Raw genomic sequence first — 23,315 nt, forward strand, 5'->3', positions numbered from 1 at the left:
ACTATGCAAAGATTTGATTTCAAAACCAGTATCATAGCTTCTGAACTATTTCTTGATTATGTGGTGGCTGTGCTTTGATATTAAATTATTTGAATCTTAATTCAAGTGATTTCGAAAATCTGCCAGTAATCAGTGTTGAGTACTATTGTAAGGTTAACTGCCTGGTTTACATGTTTACATGAAAATGATTAACAGTTGAAAACATTACAAATCTGGAAAAGTAATCAAATATAATCAGTTTAATAAAGTAATTGAAATAGTTACACTACTTATTACTTACACTACATATTATTTTAGATTGGGTAACTTGTAATCTGTAACATTTCTAAAGTAACCTTCCCAACATTGTATCACAAAATAATATGAGGAATAACACATTCAAATTTTTTTGAACACATTGAAATAGAATTCCTTTTTAACATTAAATGTCTTTAAATTTACTTTTGATTGTTGCATTGTTGCTCAACAAGAGTACTAATATCTTTTTTTTTTTTTTTTTTTAAATCTTATTGCCCCAAACATTTAAACGATAGTGTATTAAAACCTAATAAAACATAAATATGAAAAATTAATTTTGCACAAAAATATTAACAAAATAACTATCATTTTAAATGATTTAACTTAATGTAATATTAGACAAAATTACCATTTGAATGTCAGTGGTAATCTCCTAATTCAAACAGACCAAAATAGTTCAGTCTAAATATTCTAAAATTACATCTAATTTAATTTAACATCTAATATAACAGCCATGAAAGCAACCATAACAACCTAATCACATGCTAATAATTGCTTGGCTAGGCAGCAAGTTTCGAAAAAGCAAGAACCACTCACATTTTATTCATACGGTCCATTTTAACTCAGCATGAAATCTTCACAGCATTCACACTTTTCAGTAAGATGGAGGAACATGTAAGTTGTTTAAGAGTCCTAATAACAAAAAAAGAGTGGTCCTTTATCCTCAGCTGCCTAAAATGAATCCATTCTGTGTACTATGACATAGACTGTGAAACTGAGAAATACTGCTGTTAGGAGCAAGGACCGAACATGTTCTAAAAGGAAAGGTACAAGACTTTAAGGTTTAAGAAGTACTCAGACAGCTTCCTTTCAAATATTCACTTCCTCTTTCCTGTTTTTACTCAAAGACACACATCTAAAGAATAAGAGCTGACAGCATCTCTCTTTATACACATGAACAAAACCTGCAAACTAAAGGATTTCTCACATAAGTGTAGAGGAAGAATAAAACAACCAGCTCAAGACACAGATGGCGGCCACCCCTCCCTTCTTCCTCTTTCTCTGGGGTCTGCAGTGCTCTTGACACCTGGTCATCATGACATTCTCCATTTAGCTGTTCAGCATCACCAGCCAGATGAGAATGTGTATAAAAGATGAGAGGCTAACTGACAAGATGAAAGGATGTGCGGAGAAAAGATGAGGGTTTTGTAAAATCACATGCACAAACACATGCGTGCTCTGTCTCTTTAATGCCCTTCATTTTTGTTCTCTGCTGTGTTAGACTTTTTTAAGCTTAGAAGTTTTAAGAGGACATGATTTAATAAAGAAAATGCAGAGGCAGCTGATCGTGACATTTAAAGGAATAGTTCATCCAAAAATGAAAATTCTATCATTATTTACACACCCATATGTCCTTCAAAACCCCTTTTATTTTTTCAGTGGAATAAAAAAGGGAATTTTTAAAGAATATTCACATACACTTTTGTGCAAGAGTCTTAGACCGTTAGTATTTTCACCAAAAAAAAATGGTTTTAAGCCAATTATTTCTATCTTTTGCTGTAGTGCATCAGTAGGAAATTGTAATAATCCAGTGAGAATTTTGTTTGCCCAAGGAGTCTGACAACAGCCAGTGCTCCACACAGAGATCTGATCTCAGCATCATCCAGTCTGTCTGGAATCACATGAAGAAACAGAACAAACTGAGACAGACTACATCCAGAAGAACTGTGGCCACGTCTCCAAGAACGTCTCCAAGAGACCTACCTGCAAAGCTACCTGAAAAACAATGCGCAAGTGTACCTCGGACAAAAGCTGTTTTAAGCGCAAAGGTTCACACCAAATGTTGATTTTATTTAGTTAACAGAAGTTAACTGAGTGTGCCTAAAGTGCCTAAAACTTTTAACAGTACTGTAGCTTTGCAGGTAGGTTTCTTGAAGCATCTTGGAGACGTTGCCACAGTTCTTCTGGATTTAGTCTGTCTCAGTTTGTTCTGTTTCTTCATGTGATTCCAGACAGACTGGATGATGCTGAGATCAGATCTCTGTGTGGAGCACTGCCTGTTGACAGACTCTCACTGGATTTTTTTTTTTTTTTTTTTGGTGAAAATACTAATGGCCTAAGACTTTTTCACAGTAGTGCACATCTTTTCCATAAAGCACCTCATAGTGACCTAGGGCTGTCAAGTTCAAAAATATATTATACAAGTGGTCCAGGACCATATGACTCATGCTCTATATTCCAAGACTTTTCCAAGACCATTTGGAGTATCGTGAAATATTCTTATGTGTGTGTTTTACAGAAAAAAATAAATAAATAAATAATATATATATCAGGTAAAATAAGTATTGAACACGTCACCATTTTTCTCATTAAATATATTTCTAAAAGTGCTGTTGACATGAAATTTTCACCAGATGTCGGTAACAACCAAAGTAATCCATACATACAAAGAAATCAATACAAATAAGTTCAGAAATTAAGTTCTATGTAATAAAATGGAATGACACAGGGGAAAAGTATTGAACACGCTTACTGTAACTGATTTAATACTTCGTACAAAAGCCTTTGTTGGTAATGAGAGCTTCAATACACCTCCTGTATGGAGAAACTAGTCATATGCATTGCTCAGGTGTAATTTTGGCCCATTCTTCCACACAAACAGTCTACAAATCTTGAAGTTACATGGGCCTCTTCTATGCACTCTGATCTTTAGTTCTTTCCATGAATTTTCCATTGGATTCCAGTCAGGTGATTGGCTGGCCATTCTTGCAGCTTTACTTTCTTTCTCTGAAACCAACTGAGAGTTTCCTTGGCTGTGTTTGGGATCATTGTCTCGCTGAAATGTCCACCCTTGTTTCATCTTCATCATCCTGGTAGATGGCAGCAGATTTTTATCATGAATGTCTCGGTACATTTTTCCATTCATCCTTCCTTCTACTATATGAATTTTGCCAGTGCCATACCATGATGTTTTGGGGTGATGTGCAGTGCCATTTTACCTCCAAATATGGTGTGTATTATGGCATCCAAAGAGTACAATATTTTGTCTCATCTGACCAGACTATATTCTCCCAGTATTTCACAGGCTTGACTAAATGTTGTGCAGCAAACTTTAAACGAGCTTCAACATGCTTTTTCTTTAGCAATAGAGCCTTGCGTGGTGAGCGTGCATACAGGCCACGGCGGTTGAGTGCATTATTTATTGTTTTCTTTGAAACAATTATGCATGCTAATTCCAGGTCTTTCTGAAGCTCTCCACAAGTGGTCCTTGGCTCTTGGACAATTCTTCTGATAATTCTTTTTACTCCTCTGTCAGAAATTTTGCAAGAAGCACCTGGTCGTGGCCGGTTTATGGTGAAATGATGTTCTTTCCACTTCCAGATTATGGCCCCAACAGTGCTCACTGGAACATTCAGAAATATAGAAATCCTTCCGTAACCAATGCCATTAGTATGTTTTGCAACAATAAGTTTGCAAAGGTCTTGAGAAAGCTCTTTGCTTTTACCCATCATGAAATGTTTCTTGTGTGACACGTTGGTCATGAGACACCTTTTTATAGGCCATCAGTTGGGACTGAACCAACTAATATTAATTTCCACTGACAAGGGGCAGGATTGCTTTCTAATTACTGATAGATTTCAGCTGGTGTCTTGGCTTTTTGCACCTCTCTTTCTTCACGTGTTCAATACTTTTTCCCTGGGTCATTCCACATTATTACACAGAACTTTATTTCTGAACTTATCTGTTTTGCTTTGTTTGTATGTATGGATTACTTGGATTGTTACCGACATCTGGTGAAAATTTAATGTCAACAGCACCTTTACTGAAAAAAATGGTGACGTGTTCAATACTTATTTTACCCCTGTATATATATATATATATATATATATATATATATATATATATATATAATTTTATACAAGTATTAATGCATACAAGTATTAATATATAAATATATATTTTAATGAACACTTTTATGCATCAAGGATGCATTAAATTGAGCAAAAGTGACAGTAAAGACTTTTGACATTGTTACAAAAAACTATTTCAAATAAATGCCGTTCTTTTTCATTTGAATTGATAATAATTTTTAAATTGATAATAACAAGGAATAATTGATAATTGATAATAATAAGAAATGAGCACCAAATCAGCATATTAGAATGATTTCTGAAGGATCATGTGACACTGAAGACTGGAGTGACCCTGTTTCTTTATATTATTCAACATTTCATAATATTACTGTTTTTACCATTTTTTGGGGAAAATAATACTGTAAATGCAGCCTTGATGAACATCTCGGTGAACTTAAAAAAAAAACAAACAAAAAAAAACATTCATCTTACTAACTCCAAACTTTTGAATAGTAATGTACTGTATTATCATGGATATTAATAATATCATGAATAGTCTCATTTTGGGTTTAAATATTTAAATTAATTAAATTGTATACTATTTTAATGCGATTACATTGAATGATCTGGTAATTCCAAGCGACTGTGGAGTATGAAATGTGAAGGAATGTAAAGCTGTTGTTGAAATATCTGGTGTCAGGCTATGATCTCCTCTTGATCTTGTACCTGTTAGTTTCTTTATTTCCCCCTCCCTGCTGTAAAGTCTATAATATAATTTTGCCTTTTTTTGTGTTCTTTTATTTATATTGTTTTCTTGTTGAGTGTGATTTGAGTCCTCTGCGGCTGTCATGGTGTTGTGGTTTTGAGTTTTGTTGTTATTGGTTTTCTTTATCTTCTCTTATTATTATGGCCTGCTTGAGAAACCACAATGCAGTCCATAACAACGCTAATATTTCTTTTTACACTTTTATTGTTATAGTGCTCAGGGCACGGACCTTGTGGGTTATCCTTTGTGTTCATCTCAATGTGATATTGCCCATCCTTATGCTGCTATATCCAAACTATACCCACAACCTCACTGCCGACAGCGTGAGGACATAATCACAGCAAATTCAACAGTAAAAACACGAGCTGAATAGATCAGGAGCGATGCAGTCTGCTGTGCAGTGCTCAAGGGTTTCATTCAGCACATTGTGATCTGAGGACACCGTCTGCCACCTGTTAGGAAAGCAGGGAATTAGCTCGCTTTAATACTTGCTTCTCTTCCTACACAGAGGGTCTCGTTTTTGACCCTGCTTCCAGGTCTCACACCTCAGATCTGTCTCTTGCAGCCCAGCTCCAAAGCAAGTCATCAGTATCTTTGGTGTTGCAATTCACTCAAAGATAGTGCGTACACTATGTGGCTAAACGTCAAGTATTAAGGTTAAACTTTGAGAGTGGAGAAGAATGCTGGAAAAATGCAAGAAAATAAAAACATTGCCCAGTCTGGACTCTTAGTAATTGTATTTCATTCAATTGGATATTTACACTATCATTCAAAAGGTTGGGGTCAGTAGTTTTCTTCTTCTTTTTTTTTTTTTTTTAAAGAAAAAAATGTATACTTTTATTCAGAAAAGGAGCCATTAATTTGATGAAATGTAAAGACATTTCTAAGGTTAGAAAAGATTTAAAAATAAATGCTGTCCTGAAAAATGTATAAAGGTTTCCACAAACATATTAAGCAGAACAACTACTTTTTAACATTGATAATAATAGGATTTATTCCTTAAGCAAAATTAGCATATTAGAATGATTTCTGAAGAATCAGACTGGTGTGACCCTGTTACTTTAAATTATTAAAAATTTTAATTGTAATAATATTTTAATAATATTATTTTACTGCATTTTTGACCAACTTAATGCAGCCTTGGTGAGCAAGAGATTTGGAATTATGATATACAATTAATTTAAATATATGCATTTCTACAAAAACAACATGCATTCAATTCTGTCATCTAATGAAATGTAAAGCAATGAGTATGTTTCATGCATGAGCTTAGACCAATTATTCTTAATATCTTGACAATGTGTAGATGATTGCTTATGATTTTGGTCTCCACTACTATTTTTATTTATTTATTTACTTTTTGTATGTGTGTGAGTGTGTGTGACTTAATGTGCCCGTGTCTATTCACATGTTGACATCAAAAATGGCAAAACTATGCGATTTCAAACTCTCATGTCAACACTGAGCTATATGTAGAACACATGATACACTCGATGTAATGTAAAACATCAAATTTGGCTGATAGACAACATTAATATTTATGATTTTTCACGAATCACTAGCATATAGTAGCATACAGTTAATGATGCAGTGAAAATGATTCAATAACACAGATTCCAGATCCAAATCCAGAGGTTCTGGATCTGGTTCTTAGACAAATGAAGCCCTTTGCTTAAATAAATTCATCTATGTATTGGGTGTGTTTTTCCCTTCGGATCTGTATAGATTTGAGTTGGGATAGAGCCAAAGCAAACCTTAAGCCTTAAGCTTATACATCTATCAGCAGCTGATCCCCCTCATTATGGAGCTTGACTGATATGAGCAGCCATCATTCCCTTGAATAACATACAGCCATTGTAACCGACCTGTCGTGTCCCATGGTGATCAACAGGACCTTCTGATAGATTGTGTTTACTTTTGAATGAAAAAAAAATTGACAGACAAACTGTACACGGAGGTGAGTAAATGCTTGCTAGGTTTCTATTAGCTGTGCTAAGGAGGGATTATGTTGTCTTGAGGGAGTCAAAGCTTTGTAAGCGAATGAATCCCAAACCTCTAAATCCTATTAGCTGCATACGGAGGTGAGGGAACACAGAGCCATGGCTTAACCTTAAGACTGACAGAGGCACAATTGTGTTTTATTGCATCTGTTTGTCCTCTCTCTTTCAGCACAACACAAACATTCGCCAACCTAATAGAAATGGTGAGGGTCTCAAAAAACCTGATTCATATCTGTTTTGTTGCCTTTAAATCATCTTTTCACTCTGGTTTCTCCATCCCAATCTAACCTGAAACATGGTGTCGTCACCGGCTGTATACAGTGGTAGGAAGGCATTAAGACCCGTCTGAATTCAGTGTTTGCATAACATCCTGTCTAGATGCCTTCATCAATCACTTTTTGAAGGCAGAATAGATATTTCCTTCATTGTCTGTGGTCTTGTGTGTGTTTCTTTTTCTTCAAACTAAGACTAACAATGACTCATAAAAAAGAAATAAAAAAAAGAAAATCAGCATTGTAGTTGATATATCTTTGCTTGGTTATTTCTGAAGTTCACTTCAGTATGTTCAATATGTTGTAGATTATCAGATGTGGCATGTAGTGCCTTGGAAGTCTGTCTGAAATCAGTAAAGGTTTGGGGTCGGTAAGACGTTTTAAATGATTTTGAAAGGCAACATTTATTTAATAGTAAAAAGCGTAATTTTGTGAAATATTATTACAATTTAAAATAACTCTTTTCTATTACTATATTTGAATTTATTTTTGTGATGGCAAAGCTGAATTTTCAGCATCTTTACTCCAGTCTTCAGTGTCACATGACGCTTCAGAAATAATTCTAATATGCTGATTTGCTGTTTGAGAAACATGATCATCAGTGTTAAAAATAGTTTAAAAATAATTAATTTAAAGTTGAAAAGAATGGCATTTATTTAAAATAGAAATCTTTTGTAACATTATAAATGCCTTTACTTTTGATCAATTTTTGAACAAAAAATATTCAAAAAAGAAAAATAGTCTAACAAATGTGCTCAGTTTTCATTTATGAGACTGGATTTCTGAAAAATAGTTATTCTCTTTGTCTATACAATGAGTTGCAAAAATTGCGGACAGAAAATAAATAATTACTCAAGGACATGATTTGCTGTTTTTTTCCTCGCACAAAAAGTACTATGGTATTCTCTGAACTACTTTGGAGCAACAAGTAAACGCCAAGGTTTATGTATATGGTAATCATACAGTACCATGGCATTACCATTTAATAAATATAGATATTTACAAATATTTTTTGTAAGGGTAAATATGTAGTAATATTCACTGCACTTGCACGCTTGCATATTACACCTCCATTTTCCCAAATACTATAAGCTGATTTCTCTGCATTATTCAATATTTCCCACATTATCATACAAGTTAACACCTCAAGCATTTGGGTTAGCTTTACCTTAATTTCCTGTTCATAGTTGATGTTTAAAATTTAATTTGATAAACCTAATGCTCTATAGAACTTATACCCTATATGATTAGACTTTCTAGTAGACACCAAAACATCCTGAGACCACATAAAAAATCTGTTGCATTTTGTATTAAATTAAAACCATGCAAAAGACATTTGCATTTTCATTATTAGGTCTCAGACGTTTGGACCCACTGCAAGTTACTTGCATAAGCATGTATCTCTGTGTGCGTGGTTATACACGAGGGAAAAAGAACAATGAGAAGAAATGAGCTTTCTTGCTCTATTTCTTTCGCTGTCCATTTTTCTTTCCCAACCTCAAAATGAATCTGCTGTTCCGTTACAAAAAAAGGAAAATAAAATAAACTTTTATTGTTGAAGGAGAAACGGCCTGGTTGGAGGGGAGGAGGAAAGAGGAATGAATAAAGATATGCATTAGTCAGAGGACGGGAGTGCAGGAGAAAGCCCATGAATCTCAATCTAACTTTATTCAGCTGGGACCAGGAAAGAGCAAGCCAGCAAGGTCATCTGAGACAGAGTGACGCAACAATTACAAAAGCCTGCCAGGCCCATTGTGATTGGTCATCTCGCTCTTTGATCAATGTCAAGGAAGTAGGTTTTTATTTATTTATTTTTATTTTTTTATAAATGTCATGATTTCTGCCCTTAACTCTCAATAGTTTTGTATGAGAGAAGTATAGCTTGCATTCTGATTTATGATGTAGGTGTCAACATTCATTGTATATGAGGGATTGCTATTATAGATAATGATGATTAAACGTGGAAATTTATTGTGGATATTGTCCTACTGTTAGAATGTGGTATTATATTTTGCAGAAAAAATATTTAATAGCAAATGTACCATTAAAAAAAAAAAAGTTCTTTCTTTGTTTTTTTTAAGAAATTAATATTTTTTTTCAGCAAGGATCCATTAAACTGATCAAAAGTGACAGTAAAGATATTCATAATGTTATAAGATTTCTGTTTCAAATAAATATTGCTCTTTAAAACTCAAAGAATCCTGGAAAAAAAAATCAGTTTTCATGGTTTCTACAAAAATATTAAGCTACACAACTGTTTTCAGCATTGATAATAAAAATAAATGTTTCTTGAGGACCAAATCAGCAAATTAAAATGATTTATAAATGATATATACATATAAAATGATCATGTGACACTGAAGACTGGAGTAATGATGCTTTTGCATCACAGGAATAAATTATATTTTAAAATATATTCAAATAGATAAGTTATTTTAAATTGTAAAAATATTTCATAATATTACAGTCTTACTGTATTTTTATTAATCAAATGTAGCCTTTGTGGGCATAAAAAACTTTAATAGATGTTACCAATAACAAAAATTTTGTGATTTGGAGTTAATTATTATAAAATATACAAAAGTTCAGTTGAGGCACGATTTCATCCATCAAATTAACCGACGGCAGCTTTTATACCTCAGTAAAGAGCGGAGAAATTGAGTTGCACATATTTCTGGTGGAGGACAGTGACTGTATCTAAACCTTCAGATGAAATGACACATAGCTCAGGTTAAAGAACACTCTTAAAAATAAAGGTTCTTAATTGGCATCAATGGTTCTGTCAAGAACTTTTAACATCCATGGAACCTTTCAAATGCAGAAAAGTTTCTTAATGGATGAAAAAGGTTCTTTTGATTTCTAATGGTTCTTCAAAATGGTTCTTTTAGGAACAACCCGATCTCACGGCAATTCGTACATATTTTTTGAGGTGGCTAATTCGTATGAATTCATACGACCTCACTCGTACAAAATCGTACGTATTTTACGAGTAGCACAATTTGCATGAATTTGTACGAATGACCTACACCTAACCCCGCCCCTAAACCTACCCGTCACTGGGGTTTAGACAAATCATACAAAATCATGTGAGTGAGGTCGTACAAATTCGTACGAATTGGTCGTGAGATAGCGTTGTTAGGAACTGTTCACTGAAAGGATCTTTGGGGAACCAAAATGGTTCGTCTATGGCATGGCATCACTGCAAAAACACCATTTTGGAACCTTTATTTTTAAGAGTGAATGTGGTTGTGACTCCTGTAAATAACCAAAATGTGTGTGAACACAACCGTATTAATGACTGAAAAACAGAACTGACAACTGTATTTTTTTGCTGTCTGAACATGGCCTATAAAACCTGTTCCTCTGTTTCTGCAGGATCCCTAACAGTTACAGCTCTTTGTAGTGCTTGTTTCCTAAAGCAGAATAGACAAACCACTCGACAGCTTTTCACATAGCATCTAAAACAATCACCAGGGGTGTATAATTTGTCTGTGAAGGACAGTCCAGTGCTGTGGAGTGTTCGAACATCAAGTGCATGACTGTATGATATAGTAAATACTTTCAGTGCCAGAACATTCTGTTCTGAAATCAAAGCTTCGTGTTAAAAACCAGATCACCCAGAGGTACATTACAGCAAGAGACAATCAGATTGAAGCTACAGACATTAAAACTTGACCTCGATGTCAGCTCTATCATCACAGCAAAACTACGAGAAATTACGGTACATCTAACCCTTTTGCCTTGGCCCTCAGTTGCTCAACATTATTGACTGTGTGTTTGCTTTTGGTAGCATTCCTTTTCTGTTTACAGAAGCATATTCCGCATAATCCAGTGTTTTATGTATATTTGTTACCAAAGACACAAGAACAGCCTATAAAATATGAAAATGTATTACATTTTCCTCTAGTAGCATTCCTCATTTGCAGCATCTACAGCAAATGAGATGGAAACGGAATAATAAGTATCTCCTCTGCACCCTATTTATTGTATTTGTCCTTTGGTCATCATTTATCAAACTTGCTTACTATCATTAGGCCATAACTAGAGGTCTAAATGGTGCATCTGTGTAGATGTAAATGTCCTACCCACACAGCTGCAGAGATCTGATTGGTGCTCCCAGTTGCTCAAGTATCCAGTCAGATGTCCTTTGAGAAGATCTGCAAACACACATATAAGATTAAAGTCATAAATTTGAGTCATTAAAATGATTCAGGGCAGTCTCATTCACAAAGCATCACTATTTTTATTGTTCAGAACTGTATGAATGAACATGAATGATAGCACTGATCTTTTAGCTACAAACTGAGCAAAATAAAATGACTTATATTGAAGGAGGGACCTGAGCCATATCTATGGACCAGAATATCACAGACACTGGTAAGTGACCTATTTTGACTTTTGCCCCACTAAATTTAAGATTTTAAATGTAAGATTTTTGAATTGTACATCAAATTTCCGTCCAATTGGATTACATCAGTTTAGTGAAGAAACTATTTACACCAAGACATTCCTAATAAATTTCACAAATAATTACAAAGCAACAAGTAACACATTGAATTAAAAATGTAAGTAGAAAGAATGAAATAGTATTTTCTCCAATTGCCTTTAAATTACAACTTTTAAAAACCTTCAGCATAAATATGTTAATTGTGAAAAGCGATTATTTTTCAAAAAGTATGAACATGGTTAAAATGTAATATGGCATTGATACACGGGTTCAGGATGGCTTTTATCCGAATACTTGGCCTTCTAATTTTCTTAACAAGCAAGGATATCATTGCTTTATCATAACAGAAGTAATTTGACATGAATAGAATTGGGCATTGAATGACGTGTGTATGAAAGTATTGGATACCATCATAATGCCTGCAATTTATTTATTTATTCTAATTTATCCTTCATATGGATTTATTTGAAGTAGAGGCCAGAGATCCTACAGTACGCCCACAATGTCTATTACCATCACTATGGATCTATAATGAAATGAGCAGCCATATAACACAAATAATTTCCTCCGCTGCCTGTATAAAAGCTTTTGTAGAAAATCTATTGCAAGCCATGGTACAGACACTGTGTGTTCATTATGTTCGCATTTCATGAGATGACGAGATTTAACAAATTCAAGAGGGGTTACATGCATCAGAATACTTCCCATGGCCTCTGGATTTAAATATTACATTGCCTTTACAACGAGTTCAAAAAGACACCGTGCCAAGAAACTTTTCACCTCGTTCATCAAAGTTCTGGCTGCATTCCATCCTGAAGAATCTTTTCCAATTTAGATCTTGTACAGCAGCAACGTTACAATTTAAGATTCCTGTTCCTCTAATCACTGTTAAATTCGGAATAATTGGGTAACAATTGACTATAGCTGTAACCTACTGTAGGATCTCCTAAGAAATTTGGGAATTGATATATTTATTCGCTTTTTGACATGGAAAATCTCTTGCTCTGATCCACCCATCTGTGTGGCCTACATACAGAACCTACTGTTCCTGAAATCTGTTCTATTAAGTCACACTGACCCAGGATTGTGAGGCCTCCAAGGAATATGCCCTGTGGCAATCTCTCACTCTGTCTCCACAACCTGACACCTTTACAGTCATACGCGCACAAAATAGCTATCACTATGAGAGATCACAGATATGTGATGGCAACCATTAGACAGATTTCAATAGCCCTATCAACATCTCTGACAGAATCACAGCAGATATGTTCATGGAAAACTAGACCATTTGTCTTTCTTTCGTTTTTTTCTTTCTGGATGTGGTAGCTAAGGGGTTTTAAGAGTTTGTAAGTGTATTTATGCATTTGCAAAAATGATCTGTGATTGACAGGTGTTTTTTTTTTAACTACCCAAGTCTTTAGATTCTTGCAACCTAATCAGAGCTGGTTTAACTGTCAGCATGTATATGGTTAGTAAAAAAGACATTTAAATTAAACTCTATCATCCCCAGTACTGTAAACTACATGTTTGCAATGCTTTGGCCAAGCATTCATATCTGCATTTGCATACTTGTATCAAATATGTGAAAATGAATGGAATGAAACAAATTAATCAAAAATGTCTTTGTGTCTCATTTACCTTCTCAGGAAAATGTAACTTGTTTAAGGATGTTCAGATGATTTAACTTTACCAAAGTAACCAGAAATGTTCTGAAAAAGAACATTCTAAACAAGCATTCTTCCAGTAATGTTAATAGAATGTTTGTTTAAAGTTATCTGGTCTTTAACACTCTCAGAAAAAAGTATCAAAAAAGTAATTTATATGTTGTCCATGAAATATTTCTGTAATGTTTTATTCATCTAATTCATCTAACATTAATTTCAACTAACATCTTGTGAAGTGAAAAGCTCTGCATTTGTAAAAACACCAATCCATCATTAAGCCATTTTAATTTAAACTGTTGCTTCTGGCAAAAATAAGTCCATAATCCATAATAACTCTTCCAGTGAAAAAGTCCATCCCTTGTTGTCCTCTCACATCAAAATCCACCCACGTTTTGAGAGCTGTTTTGGACTGTTTTTGCTTGTAAACATGCTTGTTTGTGCTTGATCTATGCTTATTTCTCTCCTGATCCAGACGAGATGCCTGTTTCAATAGAGAAAGCAATATTTACATTTACATTTAGTCATTTAGCAGATGCTTTTATCCAAAGCGACTTACAAATGAAGGACAATAGAAGCAATCAAAACAAACAATAGATCAATAATATGCAAGTGCTATGGCAAGTCTCGGTTAGCCTAATGCAGTACATGTAGCAGGGTTTATATATATATATATATATATATACACACACACACACATACATATACATACAATAAAAAGACTAACAAGTAGATAGAATAGAAAAACAGTAGAGAAAGCTAGTGTTAGAGGCCTGTTTTAAAGAAAACAAGCAGTTAGAAAATGAATAGAGAGTGCAAGTGTTAGAGAGTCAAGTTTGTTTTTTTTTAGATTAAAAAGAAAACAAACAGATAAAATAGAATTAGAATATAGTGCTAGAGTTAGAGGGTCAAATAAAGATGGAAGAGATGTGTTTTTAGCCATTTCTTGAAGATGGCTAAGGACTCAGCTGCTCGGATTGAGTTGGGCAGGTCATTCCACCAGAAGGGAACAGTTAATGTAAAAGTATGTGAAAGTGATTTCATGCCTCTTTGGGATGGCACAATAATGTGTCGTTCACTTGCAGAACGCAAGCTTCTAGAGGGAACATAAGTCTGAGGTAGTGAATTTAGGTAAAGGGGTACAGAGCCAGTGGTGGTTTTGCAGAGGTGTCAAGTAACGAAGTACAAATACTTCATTACCTTACTTAAGTAGAAATTTTGGGTATCTATACTTTACTGGAGTAATTATTTTTCAGCCGACTTTTTACTTCTACTCCTTACATTTTCATGCAATTATCTGCACTTTCTACTCCTTACATTTTAAAAATAGCCTCGTTACTCGTATTTCATTTCGGCTTGTTTTCATTCCAGCTTGTCATTGTTCCAAAAAAAAAAAACCTATCCAGATAAATCGCGCCATCCGGATAGAGTGAATTTGATTGTGGTTGGATGAGAAGTATAAACATATACCATTCCGACACCCTATTGGTTTGTACGCGATCCATCGCACCTGCACATGACACAAATCACGTCACACTCCAGCAAGGACATAGTGTTGGGGTCCTTACTCAAAAAAGATTATTTCTTAAAAATTATTATTTCTCCACTACTGGCTCATTTATCAAACGGGTGCTTTCTCTTCATCCTCCGCAAATTAAGCTACAGTAAGTAGTTCGGTAGAGAGACGTTTGAATAAATTAGCGTTTGCGATTGACAATGTTGTGATAAGTAGGCTATACTACCCCAAACACTGAACATAGCAGACGTATGTAGCCAAGTACAAAGATGTCCGTGGCAGAGACTCAAGAAGAGAACTCGAGCGAAATGTAACTGATGTAGATTACACTGTTGTTGTACATACAGGATTGAGTCCAAAGTGTTTGTTACATCTTCTAGTTAAATGTGACATTGTTGCCATTAGCTATAGAATTGAGTATAGAATTGAGTATAGTACAAACCAGGAAGGTATTAGGATTGAATTTTTTTATTTTTTATTTTTTTTATTAATCACTTGGATTAATCATTAATTTTGACAGCACTAATGTTTATTGTATATAGACAACCATACAAGGGTCATTGTTACTAAGCCTGCCCTGGGTACACCAATTTTCTTCTCCGTTGCCCTCACAGATTCCTGCAGCTAAGCTTGGGTGTACATTTACATTCCAATAAAGGTTATTGATGACATGCCTCTGAAGTTTGACTTTTTGCACCATTACAATACTTATAGGCAACTAGTCATCATATCTTCCGCTCCATGAAATACGTTAATGCTCAGTAGTACACATATATGGTTCTTTAATGTATTTGCATTGTACTAAAATGCGTTCATTTTTAATGGGCATATATGCGGCTGAAACAGGTAGCCTAGTGCAACCCAAATTTTTCAACATTAACATTTTAATATAACATTATAGTCATTATGGCCTTTAGAAAAATGTTTTTTTGAGGAGGTGGGGTAGTGCACAATAGGCCCCTGTGGCGCGGCCTAAGCTTTTGTCCTTAATGGCATTTTTTTCCTTAAATTACTTTTACTTTTATACTTTAAGTAGTTTTGAAACCAGTACTTTTACACTTTTACTTGAGTAAAAAGCTTGAGTTGATACTTCAACTTCTACAGAAGTCTTTTTAAACCCTAGTATTTATACTTCTACCTGAGTAATGAATGTGAATACTTTTGACACCAGTGTGGTTTTGTAGGCAAACATGAATGCCTTGAATTGTATGAATATTATGGATAGAGGGCTCATAGTTTAGGTGGAAGCAAAAAACAAATCTTGTTTTGTTTTGTTTTTTTGGTAGTGCATTCTGTGAAATTCAAGGGAGCAAATGTTTCAGTGCACTGGAATGGTTTTGGCAGCCATAGACATCCTAGAACTCCAGTGCACTCACTATAGAACTGATTACAGAGGATTGATACTAATTAGGAATTTGATATTTTGCAGACTTTCATTCCAACTATCTATTCATGAATGAATGAAATGAGAGATTATTGGGTGTCAGATTCAAATCAGTCAAAGATGTAGTATCATATTATTGTGAGTCGTCTCACTTTCTCACTACTCTCTCTCACTCTCTGTGTGTTTCCCCATTCAGTGGCTGTTCTTTTGTCCTTTTAACTGGTGTTAATTAAATGAACAGGGTGCTTATGGAGCGGTGTCTTTCAGTACAATTAACTTGACATACTGTGGTACATTACTGCCATCTTTGCTGTGACCTTAAATAATGTAGATAAACTTTCTTCAAATTAATTGCCAGGTTAATGAGTTCGCAGCGGGTTGAGCATTTCGGCAAATGGTTTCTAGAGTGCCAGCAGGAGGGGAAGTGTATGTGTCTGTTTGCTCGAAAAAGAAAGTTTTACCTTCATGTTCACATTTTTCATTCTTAATAACTTTTACATTATTGCATTTGGTCATTTGCATTTGTGTGTGTGTGTGTGTGTGTGCGGAAAATATTTCACATTTTAAAGAATCTTCACTTAAATCCCTTCCAAGGATCACACAAATTTATCATATGGCTTCAGGGAATGTGGAATATAGTGCACAAGTCTTAAGGGCTACTTTTATGGTGTTTTAATTGTATTTTTTAATTCTGTTTGGAGCTTGACAGCCTGTGGTCGACGTTTAGAAGGTTGGCTCATTGGAAAAATTCAATGTACATTTTTGCAAAACTCCAAAAACACACCTGTATGATTACGGGGAAGGTTATCAAATAATAAAGTCTTATTTTTGTGTGGTTCCATGAATAATACTATGTTATGACCTCAAAACACTGATGTAGTAACATTTTTCTGCTATAGTAAACTTGCTCGGTAGCTCACCTGGTACAGCACTGCACTTGCAATGCAGAGCGCTGGCATATGAGTCCCATGAAAAATTAAACACTACAAGTGCTCAGAGACTTGTTGAAGCCAGCAAAGGCACTTTTATCTGACATTTAGGTTAAGTGCGGGTGGTACTGTACGCTATTTTCAGATTTGCAATAGAGCAATAACCTTTTAGCTGCATTCAACAGACATTTAATTTCTGAACTGCTGTGATACATACAACAACCACCGTAATAAAACATCACGAGATTCACTTTTGTAACAGATTGGGTCGGACACAAAGGTAAGTGGCAGTACGTGAGTATTTATTGAAATGTAGAAGTTGGCTGGAGTGATGGATCAACGTGAAGAGGTACGTAATAGTGTTCACTGGTGAGATCCGATAGGAGTGGAGGTCGATGGTAATGTCTTTCTTTCCACAGGGTAGCCGCGATGACGAGAGGAGGAAATCTTCTGAGACGTTCGGGGAGTCGAGACAGATGATCTGGGAGGAGAGGAGGACACTATGAGTAGAGACAGGAGGTAAGGCACACAGAGGTAAGCAGTCAACGAAGTATATACTCAACACTTGGATAGTGGGGAGCAGAGTCCACGTAGTAGTTACGAGATCGGACAGCGTGAGTGCCTGTTGTGATGGTTTATATGTTGGCGTTGATGACTGATGTGATAGGGTGCAGGCGAGCGTGATTAGGACTCTGGTGATGTGGATCGTTGTGATTGGTGGGGTGTAGGGCCTGACTGATCCGTGACAGTACCCCCCTCTCCACGGCCCGCTCCTGAGGGCCGCCCTCGGCGTCATGGTGGTCTACCCCGGCCTCGGGGTGCTGGGCGATCGGGATGTGTTGAATGGAATTCTTCGAGGAGTGTCGGGTCCAGAATGTCATCCCTAGGTACCGTAATCCTCCCAGTCCACGAGGTATTCCAGTTTACCACCACGGCGTCGAGATTCCAGTATCTCCTTTACTCGATATATGGTCCCTTCATCTATGATGAGCGGGAGAGGGGGTTCTTCAGTCTGGTCAGGCCCTGGAGAGACAGGAGGAGAGAATGGTTTGAGTAGGGACACATGGAAAGTGGGGTGAATTTTGTAGTGTGGAGGCAATTGTAGTTTATAAGTGACAGGGTTGATTCTTTCCAGGATGGTGAAGGGGCCAACGAATCTGGGACTAAGTTTTCGGCTAGGCAGGCGCAGCTTGATGTCCCTTGAGGAGAGCCAGACCTTTTGCCCCAGTTGGTATTCGGGATTGGGGGATCTTTGAAGGTCTGCTGCCATCCTTTGTCTGCGCACTGCCTGCTGGAGTTGGTGATGTGCGGTGTCCCAGACTCTCTTGCTCTCTCGGAACCAGTAGTCGATGGCGGGGACTTCAGACGGTTCTCCTGACCAAGGGAACAGGGGAGGCTGGAAACCGAGTACGCACTGGAAGGGAGTGAGTCCAGTGGAGCTTTGACGTAGTGAATTTTGGGCGTACTCGGCCCAGCCTAGGAACTGGTTCCAAGAGTCCTGGCGACCATGGCAGAAGGTTCTTAGGAAGCGTCCTACGTCCTGAATCTTGCGTTCGGTCTGCCCGTTTGACTGCAGATGGTAGCCAGAATGGCAGATGGCAGCCCTGGACGAACCTTCTCACATCCCTAGCCATACTGGGCCACCAGAAGCGATCTTGTAGCAGCGAGAGAGTAGCGTTGGCCCCGGGGTGGCCAGTACCAAGGGAGTTATGGGTGGTATGGATGAGCGGGATGCGTTGGGTTCTAGGGACATACTGGTGATCCGGGGGACAGCCCGGCGGATTGGCAGGTGGAGTGGTAGAGGAGACTGGTGGAGAGGTCCATTGGATGGGGCTGGTGATGATCTCAGTGGGTAAAATCTTCGTTGGTTTTTCCATTGCTGTCCTCGGGGTTATGGATGCGGGATAGGGCATCCGCCTTGACATTCTTAGAGCCGGGACGATAGGATATTTTAAAGTGGAATCGGGCGAAGAATAGTGCCCACCTGCCTTGTCTGGGGTTTAACCTTTTGGCGTCGCGGAGATACTGGAGATTCTTATGGTCAGTTAACACGAGGAAGGGGTGTGCAGCCCCCTCCAACCAGTACCTCCACTCTTCCAAGGCGAGTTTGATGGCCAAGAGCTCCCGATTTCCGATGCCATAATTTTGTTCCGCCGGGCTGAGTTTTCGGGAGAAGTAGGCGCATGGATGGAGTTTGGGAGGCGTCCCCTGCTGCAGCGACAGTATGGCTCCTACGCCTGTCGTGGAAGCATCGACCTCGACGACGAAAGGTAGTTCAGGATTGGGGTGAACGAGGAGTGGAGCGTTGGTGAAGGCGTGTTTGAGTTGCTTAAAGGCTTCCAGGGCACTGGGATTCCAGGTGAGTGATTTATTGTTTCCTTTTAGGAGGTCAGTGAGTGGGCTGGTAATGGTACTGTAATTGGATATGAATCGTCGGTAGAAATTAGAGAACCCTAGGAACCTTTGAAGCTCTTTGATGTTGGCGGGAAGGGGCCAGGATGTGTAGCTTCCACCTTCCCCTTGTCCATGCGGATACCACCATTGTTGATGATATACCCGAGGAAATGGACTGTGGATTGATGGAAGGTGCATTTTTCGGCTTTGAGGTATAGGTGGAATTCCCGTAGGCGTTGGAGGACCTCCGCAACGTGTTGGCGATGTTCGGCCAGGCTCCGGGAGTAGATGAGGATGTCGTCTATGTACACGATGACAAAGCGATGGAGGAACTCCCGGAGCACCTCATGCATGAATCCTTGGAAGACCGACGGGGCGTTGACTAGCCCATAGGGCATGACCCGATACTTGTAGTGGCCGGTGGGGGGTCACAAAAGCGGTCTTCCATTCATCTCCTTCCCGGATCCGAATGAGGTTGTAGGCGCTGTGGAGGTCCAGCTTGGTGAAAATGGTGGCACCAAGTTGTTCCAAAGCGGCTGGGACAAGGGGAAGGGGATATCTGAATTTAACTGTGATCTCATTGAGTTTACGGTAATTGATACAAGGTCTCAGGCCGCCATCCTTTTTGGCCACAAAGAAAAAACTGGAAGCAGCAGGGGAGGTAGATGGAACGATGTAGCCTTGTTTCAGAGCCTCCTCAATATACTCCTCCATGGCCTTTTGTTCAGGTGGTGAAAGTGGATAGATTCTCCCATGCGGTACTGGCTCACCCGGTATGAGATCGATCACGCAGACCTTGGGTGATCCGTTTTTGTCTCTCTTGCAGTGAAAGGCGGGTTGAGTCAGTTTGCATGGGTTCAGGAGGGTCACTGGTCTCTGGTCAGCGTGGAGGAGGAGTGGCAATGGCTGTAGAGGAATCGGTGGAGCAAGACTGCATGCAGTTGGAGCATCTGATAGCCAACTGAATAAATTTCTCTAAACCATACGTGTCATCATAGGCACTGAGGTGAAGACGGAGTTGGGGATTTAGCCCTTGTCGGAAGGCCGTAAGCAGAGACGGTTCATTCCAGCCGCTGGCGGCAGCAGCGAGGGTTCGAAAGTGGAGAGAGTATTGGTGGATGGACATTGAACCTTGTCGATACAGTTGTTCTCCCACAGAGGAATCTCCAGGAGAGCTACTAAACACTTCTCGGAAGTGGTTGATGAAGTTGGAGAACGTCTGAGTGACAGGTCCGGCTCGGCTTAGAATTGTTTCTGCCCATCTGAGCGCAGGGCCTGTGAGGGACGTAACGACAAAGGCTATCTTGGACTGATCCGTAGGAAACATATGTGGATGGAGATCTATGGTGAGGGTGCACTGCAAAAGAAAGCCATTGCACTCCTCCGCTGATCCAGAGAAGGGCGCTGGTCTGGCCATGGGACTGGCGAAAACGATCGGAGAAGAAGTGCTGGTTGGTGTGCGGGTAGGAAGAGGTGCAGGAGCGGATGGTGCCGGTGGTGAAGGTGATTGAAGTAATATTTTCTTAAATGAGTCCACCAATTCTTGAAACGGATCCGTAGAGCTCATCTTGCTGTCGGTATACTTGGTCCGATCTTCTGTAACAGATTGGGTCGGACACAAAGGTAAGTGGCAGTACGTGAGTATTTATTGAAATGTAGAAGTTGGCTGGAGTGATGGATCAACGTGAAGAGGTACGTAATAGTGTTCACTGGTGAGATCCGATAGGAGCGAAGGTCGATGGTAATGTCTTTCTTTCCACAGGGTAGCCGCGATGACAAGAGGAGGAAATCTTCTGAGACGTTCGGGGAGTCGAGACAGATGATCTGGGAGGAGAGGAGGACACTAGGAGTAGAGACAGGAGGTAAGGCACACAGAGGAAAGTAGTCAACGAAGTATATACTCAACACTTGGATAGTGGGGAGCAGAGTCCACGTAGTAGTTACGAGATCGGACAGCGTGAGTGCCTGTTGTGATGGTTTATATGTTGGCGTTGATGACTGATGTGATAGGGTGCAGGTGAGCATGATTAGTACTCTGGTGATGTGGATTGTTGTGATTGGTGGGGTGTAGGGCCTGATTGATCCGTGACAACTTTCATCTGTTTCAAATAAAAATTAATGCACTTTATTGCCATTCACTGGATATTTCACTTTGAAAGTTTAGCAAAACATGCAACAACAACTTAATATAATTTTGCTGACACAATCCAATAAGCCTGAGTCTTTTTGTGTTGAAAGTTCCTTGTATGAAGAAAGTCATATGGGTTTGGAGCTTAAGTAAATGAATGCTATCCCTTTATGTACCTTGTTGTTCTTTCTGGATATAGCAAGAGGAAAGAGGAAAGAATAGGGAATGGCAGGAAATATGAGATACTGGCAAGGACAGGACTGGAAGCATTTACATTTCTAAGCAGAGCAGCATGTCTGAATCAGTGTAAAAATATACATGTGTGTTTTTCCACGTTTGTGGGTCATGTGTTTGAGGTATACAGTCTGTGTAAGCTCCTTACTGTATTTTTGCTTTTTTATTCTCTCACACGCAAACTCACATGCATTCATCTCTTGGCTATTACATTACAGTGACCCAGAAAAGCATAAAATTGCACCAGTAAGCTAGAAATTACCTAATCCTGTTTCAGTAACCTAGCAGAACACAGGGAAAGCAAACGTTTGGTAGAACAGGTGCTATAATTGTGTCAACTGTGTGTATACTTTGTTTTCAGGCGTACGTGTATGTTTTGTGTGAGAAGTACTTCACGAAGTGTTCTGCAGTTTCTTTCAAGGACCTCCTGGTTGCATCACCTATTTCAGAAATCAATGGGTGAATAACCAAACACTTATATATATTCATTTGTATTCCAGGCACAGTAGGATGAAGCAGGCATTCGGTACAGTGAGCACTACCCTCTGGGGTAGCAGAGGAGGAAATACTGCAAGAAAATACTGGGAAAGGGGCAAGTTGTCACGTGTGTTTTAAACCGTAAAAATGTAGAGTATACAGTTTATTAATTGCAATATCTGTTTGATGATTTAATTTCTCATAAATAAATGATATTTATTTACTTATTTATTTCATTCTTTCATTCTGACTATAACAACTTTTCAGATTCTTAGATGTTGTACAGTATGTGCATTTTTAATTTGCTTTATGAAAAAAATGAAAAAATGCATTCACATTAACATTGAAATCAGCCCACTCATTTTGATTGCATGGCACAAAAAAGATGAGACAGTGTTCTGGTAAACAGCACATAGAGAAGCATCAGATCTGTTGAATACTCAAATGAAGCATCAACCACCCGCCCCCAACCAATTTTACGCCACTTGGTACCATCCACACACCAGCAGAATCTTAATCAACAGAGGTTACTGGAGATCGTGCCGTTTTAATTGATAGCTAGGGATGCCAGCTGAATTTCAAGCTTAGTAGGTGATAGTATCACATCACCGGAAATGAGTGATACCTCATTATGTCAAGATATCTGGAGGAGAAAGTAGAAGTACAAAAAAGAGATTAACATGAAATGCAAAATTAATGACAGCATGCAGAGGGTTCTCCCAACGAGAATTACATAAATAATATGCTCACTGCAAAAATCAAGTTTCTTAATCAGTATTTTTGGCTTGTTTCCCCATTAAAATATCCTTAAAACAAGATATATGTAAATGAGAAACAAAACTGCATAAGATATTAAGATTTTTTGTTTTCAAAAAATATATCTTGAATTAAGTTTATTTATCCTATCCTTACCCCACTATCACATGGCTTTCTAAAGCATAAATTTCAATAAACTTGGTCAGATTTATGCTTGAAGCAAGAAAAGCAATTGCCAGGAAGGTAATTTGTCTAAGTTC

At 37.9% G+C, this 23,315-nt stretch overlaps 1 protein-coding gene across 1 annotated transcript in view; it reads right to left on the reverse strand.

Moving 5' to 3' along the window:
* The window catches only part of elfn1b (extracellular leucine-rich repeat and fibronectin type III domain containing 1b), an 89,711-nt gene that overhangs the window by 15,877 nt on the left and 50,519 nt on the right, over nt 1–23,315 (reverse strand). The window contains exon 2 of the mRNA XM_058768338.1: nt 11,215–11,286. The gene's annotated coding sequence lies outside the window, so the exon portion shown is untranslated. The remainder of the gene's footprint in view (nt 1–11,214; nt 11,287–23,315) is intronic.

This window comes from Onychostoma macrolepis, chromosome 01 (assembly GCF_012432095.1).
Source record: "Onychostoma macrolepis isolate SWU-2019 chromosome 01, ASM1243209v1, whole genome shotgun sequence".
Taxonomy (NCBI): Eukaryota; Metazoa; Chordata; class Actinopteri; order Cypriniformes; family Cyprinidae; genus Onychostoma; species Onychostoma macrolepis.